The sequence below is a fragment of the Lissotriton vulgaris genome, chromosome 4_1, assembly GCF_964263255.1.
Source record: "Lissotriton vulgaris chromosome 4_1, aLisVul1.2, whole genome shotgun sequence".
NCBI lineage: Eukaryota > Metazoa > Chordata > Amphibia > Caudata > Salamandridae > Lissotriton > Lissotriton vulgaris.
In genome coordinates this window covers 39175653-39182886 of record NC_141691.1, presented here as the reverse complement: position 1 = coordinate 39182886, position 7234 = coordinate 39175653, and positions in this window count along the sequence as shown.

The following is a 7234-nucleotide window of genomic DNA, read 5'->3' as shown; positions in this document are numbered from 1 at the left end:
CTAACATTCTAAATTTATGGTAAATGTGTGACACATCTGACTGCTTTTTTGATGGAAGCAAGGTAAACTAGCATTGAAAATGCAATAGATTTGGTGTGATCTGAGGCACATGTGCACGATATTACATGTAATCTACAATCTCCGTCTGTTGAAGCACTATGTGTGTCTCTGCACTAATTATTTCTCTGTATCTACAGGCCAAAAACAGGCCACCTATTTATAAACAAAATGTAACATTAATTATTAAATCGTTTTTGACACAAATCATAGCACATGTAATGCAAATGTGCCTTTTGTTGTATACTAGTGTTTATATTGTTTACTTATTGTAATTACTATGTAATATGTTTGTAGTGGTGTATAATATGGTATTTTTTTGTTTTCCACAGATTATATTCATCTATACAAACAAACAAAAAGATGCCTACAAAAACCGCAGCTGATAAAATTTATAAACAAAAATTAAGGTCTAAGGAAAAAGAAAATCAAGAGCCAAACAAAATAAAATCTTCAGAGAAAGAGAAAAATGCTTCTTGTAAGGAGACAATATCATGCAAAGAAATACAAGAAGTAAACAATTTTCTGACATTCATAGACGAATGGTTTACAACAGAATTATTTTAAATTTATTAAAAAATATCAAAAAGTATAAAAAAAGACAGCTTTTTACAAGAAAAAAAAACATAGTTAAGATTGTGGATGAAGCATTTAAAGTGAAAAATAAATTGTTTAGTTTAGTAATGAATAGAATTCGTACAGTTGATAAGATAATCAATGAGTTCAATTCAAAATGTAAGTGGAGAAGAGTAATTAATCTAACTAATTTCTGTGATGTTTTTCTGGAGAATGGAAGCATAGCTCAAGTTCTGAGCCATATTTTAATGAAGAAAGTTACTTTCAAGATAATTATTTGGTGCATGCAGTTGACACCAGTGGTCGAGCATATGAGGTGAAGGATGGTTGTCCAGTTGAAAAAGAAGAGATTGTGTCTCGAAATACAGAAGAGGTGTTAGTAAATGACGTTTTAGGGAGATGTCCTAAGGCTCCAGTGTATACATGGAATTGTAGTAGTATTTGTATTTTTCCACAGGAATCAATTGATTTGTTTTCCAATTTCTTACGGACATATACTAAGAAAAGTGTGAAACAGAAAATGAACATTTTACAAGACTTAGATCCTTGTAGACTGAGAGAAAAACGGGTTTGCAAGGGCATTCATTGGCTTGTCTTTCAAGAAAAGTATGTCAGAGTGTTTTTCGTCATTTTAGGATGTTAGCAGTGCATCATAATAAAGTGAGGAAATTAGTGAGAAGGTTGCACTATGCAAAAAGTCCAGCACTTAAACTAAAACAGTTAAACAGTGCTCTTTTGCATGGAACTGAATTAGATGTCAAAAAGATTTGTGATGAAATTGAGTCTTGGTGAAAAAGAGGTCAGTACAGAAATTGATACACTAATAGAAGGTAATGTAGAAGAGAATGAGGAGATTTTAAGTACAGAAAATTTTGAAAATGAAATTATAAAGTTCAAAATCAATTCAAGTGAAAGGCCTAATTTTTCTTGTGTTTGTTGTCGACGAACTTATTATAAACATCAGACTAGATTAGTTGATTTATATGTAAAAAGTGAAAAGATAAATAATAATCAGTGGAAGGATTTTGCTACTTATTTGTTGGTTGAAAATTGTTTTGATTTAGGCTCTGAACAACGTATTTGTACATATTGCTATAATAAATTAAATGAAAATAAAATGACTGCTAGAGCTGTTCATAATATTATGGAGTTGGTAGATATTCCTTCTGAATTGATGGATTTAAATACCTATGAGTCTATTCTGATTCAATGTGTGCATCCTTTTCAGGCTATTGTTCGCTTGGAGCCTAAGACTGGGAAATTGCCTCCTTCAGATTTACAGAGAGGATTAAAGGGAAGAGTTGTTTATGTGCCTCTAGATTTTAAGAAAAATATTGATACGATTGGTGTTGAAAAAGTAGAAGAGGAACCTCTGGTTATTCTAGTTAATGGTGTTCCAACAAAAAGTAAGAAAATCTGGCAATAATTAGTGGATGTTAGGAAAGTCAAGAAGGCAACGTTGTATATGGTAAAATATAATCAGTACTATAGAAATGTGTATCTGGGAGAAGAAGAAACGACTGTAGAAGAGGACATTGATGTCTCTGCTGGGCAAATAGAAAAAGTTGATGTCTCTAGAAGTGAAGAAATTTATGAACATTATAGTGTTCATCCATTGCATTCCAAAGAAGTAATGGGGAATGCTGTTGACTTGTTTCAGATGAAAAAAGCTGAAGGAAGTCCCATTAGTGTATGGGAAGAAAGTTTGGAAGCTCGATGTTTTCCACAGTTATTCCCAACAGGTGAAGGTGGACGATATGACGACCGACCTGTTCAAATTCCTGCATCTGATTACAGGACTTCAAAATTATATGCAGAAGAGCCAAGATTTCGCCAATGCAGTCCATATTTGTTCCATCTACTGTTAGAGAGTGACTTGTCCGGACTTTCCTATGCAGTAAACCATATACCGAAAAGTGGAGCACATCTACATAATGTTTCGGCAAGGGATTTTATGGATAAAGGCAAACTGCAAGACAGTGTATTGGAATCTCAGCTTATTAATCTCATGGCATGTCAGCGTGGTACTAATGAGTATTAGTACCGTTGTCATGGGGAATTGAAATGTATGCTCAGAAACTTAGGAACTCCTACATGGTTTCTCACTCTTAGCTGTGCTGAGTATGCTCGGGAAGACTTACTTGAATTTCTACGAGAGGCAAATAAAAACATTGAAAATATTGAATACAAGACTCCTGGAGAACTGTGCTCTTTGGATCCAGTTAATGTATGCAGGTATTTCAATCATAGGTTTGAAGCTATCTTGTCTTTTATTACAAACACAAAAAATCCTCCGCTTGGAGAGGTGTTGGATTTATTTTGGAGGAAGGAGTATCAAGCAAGAGGTGCTCCTCATATACATATGCTGCTATGGATTAAAGATGCACCGAAATTTGGATTAGATTCAGATGAGAAAGTGATGAGTTTCATTGAGCAGTATTCTACATGTACTGTTCCGAAAAGTACAGACGAAAACAATTTAAGACAGCAAGTTTTACGCTTTCAAATCCATCGGGAAATACTGTCATCGAAAATACAAATCCAAGGATAAGTTCTACACGAAATGTCGTTTTGCATTTCCACGTCCAGTAACATCGAAAGGAAGAGTCAACAATTTTATGTCTTCTCTGCGACATACTGTGACAAGGAAATCACCCAAAAATACATTCAACCTAAGAAGAAATGAGGAATCCAAATATATAAATGACTACAACCAAGTCATTTTGTCCATGTGGAATGCTAACATGGATATTCAATATGTGGCTGACAACTCTCTTGCTGTGGCTCGATATGTGACGTCTTACATCACAAAATCAGAAAAACGGAACTGAAGGAAATGTAGGAGGAAATTTCACATGAAAAGAGTCTAAGCAAGAAATGATACTGTTAAAGTCTAAAGATATTGTCGCATCGAGAAATTGGAGCGTATGAATGTTCTGATCGGTTGTCATCAGCAAGTCTATATGCCAAATCTAGAACCATCATTTGGGTGAGTCTAGGTCTTGCTGCAACACGAAACCGAGTTTTGAAATCTGTACAAGAAATTGAGTATTTGGCGGAGAAAGAACCGGACAGTACAGATATTTTGAAGACAAACATGTTGGATACATACTATCCAAATAGAAGTACTCAGCTTGAGAACGCTTGTCTCTATGAAGTTCTGCAAAACTACACTTTTAAAAGGAACGTCACAGAAGACATCAATAAAGGTGTATATGCTGTAATTGGATGTGAAGGCTGTTTAGTAAAACAAAGAAAAGGTCATTTTATTAATCATCGAAAATTGAGGTGTGATTCTCCAGACAAAAGAGAATTTTATTACTTAGCACTTTTACAACTCTTTAAACCTTGGCGTAGAGAAGAAGAACTACTTGGAGATTTTCTTACTTATGAAGATTCGTTCAATGCAACCAAAGATACCATACAATGTCCTGTTTTTTCAAGTTATCTACAAATGTTGAACGAGGAAATACAGCAAGAAGCTACAATTGCAGCAGAGATTGCTAGAGACAGTTCTCAAGACAGTCAGAGTTCTACTTCATTGAGTCAGGATCCACTAGGAGGACCAATTATACAAAATGAAGCTGCTACTGCCATGGATGAAGTTGAAAGAACCATGGAACAAGCTCAGGAGGATGGAGTTGACTTAGAAGATTTGGAAAAAGAACTAAACGTTGAACAGAGACAAATATATGACCAAGTCACACAACAAATTGAGCATGGTTTATTACATGAGAAAAAAGAGTGCTCATGTACATCACTTGTACCTATCCGACCATATGCCAGTGGAGAAGAAGGAACTGGGAAAAGTTTCCTGATTAAAGTGATTGCAACATATTTGCAGAAAAAAACGGAGTCATTGCTCTCTTGTGTTATTACTGCTCCAACTGGGTTGGCAGCACACAACATTAAAGGAATTACTTTACACCACTTGTTGATGCTGCCAGTGGAGCATGATAACAAATTACAATACCACAAGCTATATGGAGAAGCTTGTTGTGAAGATTTAAGAGTACTAAAGAAAATGAAACTTCTTATCATGGTATCAAATGTAATGCTTCCTTTTGTGCATTTAAGAATGCAATAAACTCTTAAAACAGACTATGATGTTTGATTTGGAGGCAAACACATCATTGTTTTTGGAGATTTACTGCAACTGTTTAAAATGCTTACACATGAAGATACCAGGAAGTGCTTAGGAAGCATTGGAAATGTTAACATATGGCTAAATTCCAAATATGCAGAACTACTTCAAAATATGTGACAGGCAAAGGATGAAAATTATAAAAATATTCTACAAGATGTAAGAATTGGAAAACTAACTGAGCATGGCAAAGAAGCTTTCCATGGACGATTAATTTCAAGTTTGTTTCCAAAGCAAAATATTCTCCCAGAGAATATTTTTAAGAAAATTCCTGAAAACAAATCTGTCATATGCTTGATGTCAACTTGAATATTGAATTCAGAACGTTGAAGATTGAATATTCAATCTTCAACACCAAAATGTTAAAGTTGGAAAATCAAGAGATTGTGAAACTGGAAGCTTTTGATAAAATAGAACATGAAGGAGCCCCTATTATTTTGTCAGAAAAGTTGAAAACAAAATTGGATTCTTTAGAGAAGACGATATCTAAAACTGCTGGTATGGAAAAGACACTGTATGCATCTTTAAATTGTCGTATAATTTTACGACGTAATTTACATGTGGAAAGAGGTTTAGTAAATGGAGCAATGGGTCATGTTGTGGATTTTGTGAATTACCAAAATAGAGATGGAATTGAAATTATAAAAATTTAATTTGATGATATTGAAGAAGTACAACAAATCAGTCGTTGTTCTGCTCGCTTTTTGCTAGTGAAAGATTTATATGTCCGCCGAAAACAGTTTCCTGTTTCTTTAGCATATGCAGTAACTATTCATAAATCTCAAGGTTTAAGTGTTGATACTGCTTTGGTGAATATTGGAAATTCTGTGTTCAAGGAGGGGATGGCATATGTTGCTTTATCTCGAGTTAGAACTTTATCTGGATTGTACTTGATTGATTTTGATGAGACAAAGATTAATGCAGATCTAAATTGTGTAAAAGAATATAATGAGGTAAGAAGAGAGTATGCTCCCAATTTACCTCAATATCCTCGATTTGAAAAGCGTGTGGTAGGCCGAAAAAGAAGAAATGAGAAAAATTGTAGTGAAGTTGTAGCAAAAAGAAAAAAAGTAGATGAAACAGTAATTGTAAGCAGAAAGGAAATGGATTCAGTTAAAGATGTTGTTGGATTTCAGTTTGAAAATAGTTCTGGTGTCAACTGTTTTGCTAGTAGTGGTTAATGTTGTTTTCTTTCTCCAAACTGTAAAAGAACAGATTGCTGAAAATCGTGATCAAACACTTTGTTGTTTATTAAATTCTGTGTTTGAAAAATGTAGCAGTGATAGAACAAAAATACAAAGTGTTTCTGAAATTCGAAATGTTTTAGACATATGTTCTGGTCAAACACAATTTTCACAGAATATTCAACAAGATTGTCAGGAATTTCTAATGTAAATGCTTGTTGTATTGCAAGATGAAGGTGTAGATGTAGAAAATCTTTTTGGCCTTTCTTATAAATGGCAACATGACTGTGACAATTGCTCCCACCCCTCCTACAATCTCTGACTCCTCTGCCCCCTGTATGCTTGACAAAATTCCACTTCTTGACGCCCCTGGACTTGATAGACTAATCCCTAAGATCACCTCTGATTCTCCCAATGACTCAGCGCCCCCCCAGACCCTCATCAAGATCATGGACGTCATTCGTCCGGTTATCCTAGACGTCCTTAATATATCCATCACCTCTAAATCTGTTCCACCACCATGGAAGTGTGCGATGGTGAAGGCCTTGTTGAAAAAGCCCCCCCTGGACCAGAGCAACTTGGCCAACTACCGCCCTATTTCTTTACATCCGTGGTTGAGCAAACTGCTTGAGAGGCACGTTAAATGTATTGGCATTTATATAGCGCACTACTTACCCGTAGGGTCCCAAGGCGCTTCGACGGCTGAGAAACCCTTCCTGGCTTCCCTGAGAGATGGTCCCTTAATGGGTATCTCCAGGGTGAGACCAGGCATCCCCGGCGGTCTGGTGGGGCCGTTAGTGAAGATGAGGCAAGCTAATGCCCAGAGTTGCCGAGTGTGATCGCTGATCAGAGTGGGCACCGAGGCGAGAGAATTATCGAGTCTGCTGACCCTGGTCCAGAAACCTGCCGCGCCGGGAATCAAACCCTGGTCCCGGGCCGTCCTCTGCTCTCGGGTCTGCCGCCTCTAACCAGTGAGCCACACTACTTCACAACACAACACCTTAGTGGACTATTTGGAGTGCAACAGTCTGCTGCGTGCCTCTCAGACAGGGTTCCGCCCTCAGCATGGAACCGAAACCGCCCTCTTAGCGGTAACGGAAGAAGCGAGAGCCGTGTTGGACCGGGGAGGAAAAGTCGCCATTATTTTATTAGATCTCAGCGCCGCGTTCGACACAGTTAACCATGCCACGCTATCACAACGACTGGTGGGCTTGGGCGTGTCGGGCGCGGCCCTGGAATGGCTGACTTCCTTCCTGGACGAACGTTTCTTCCA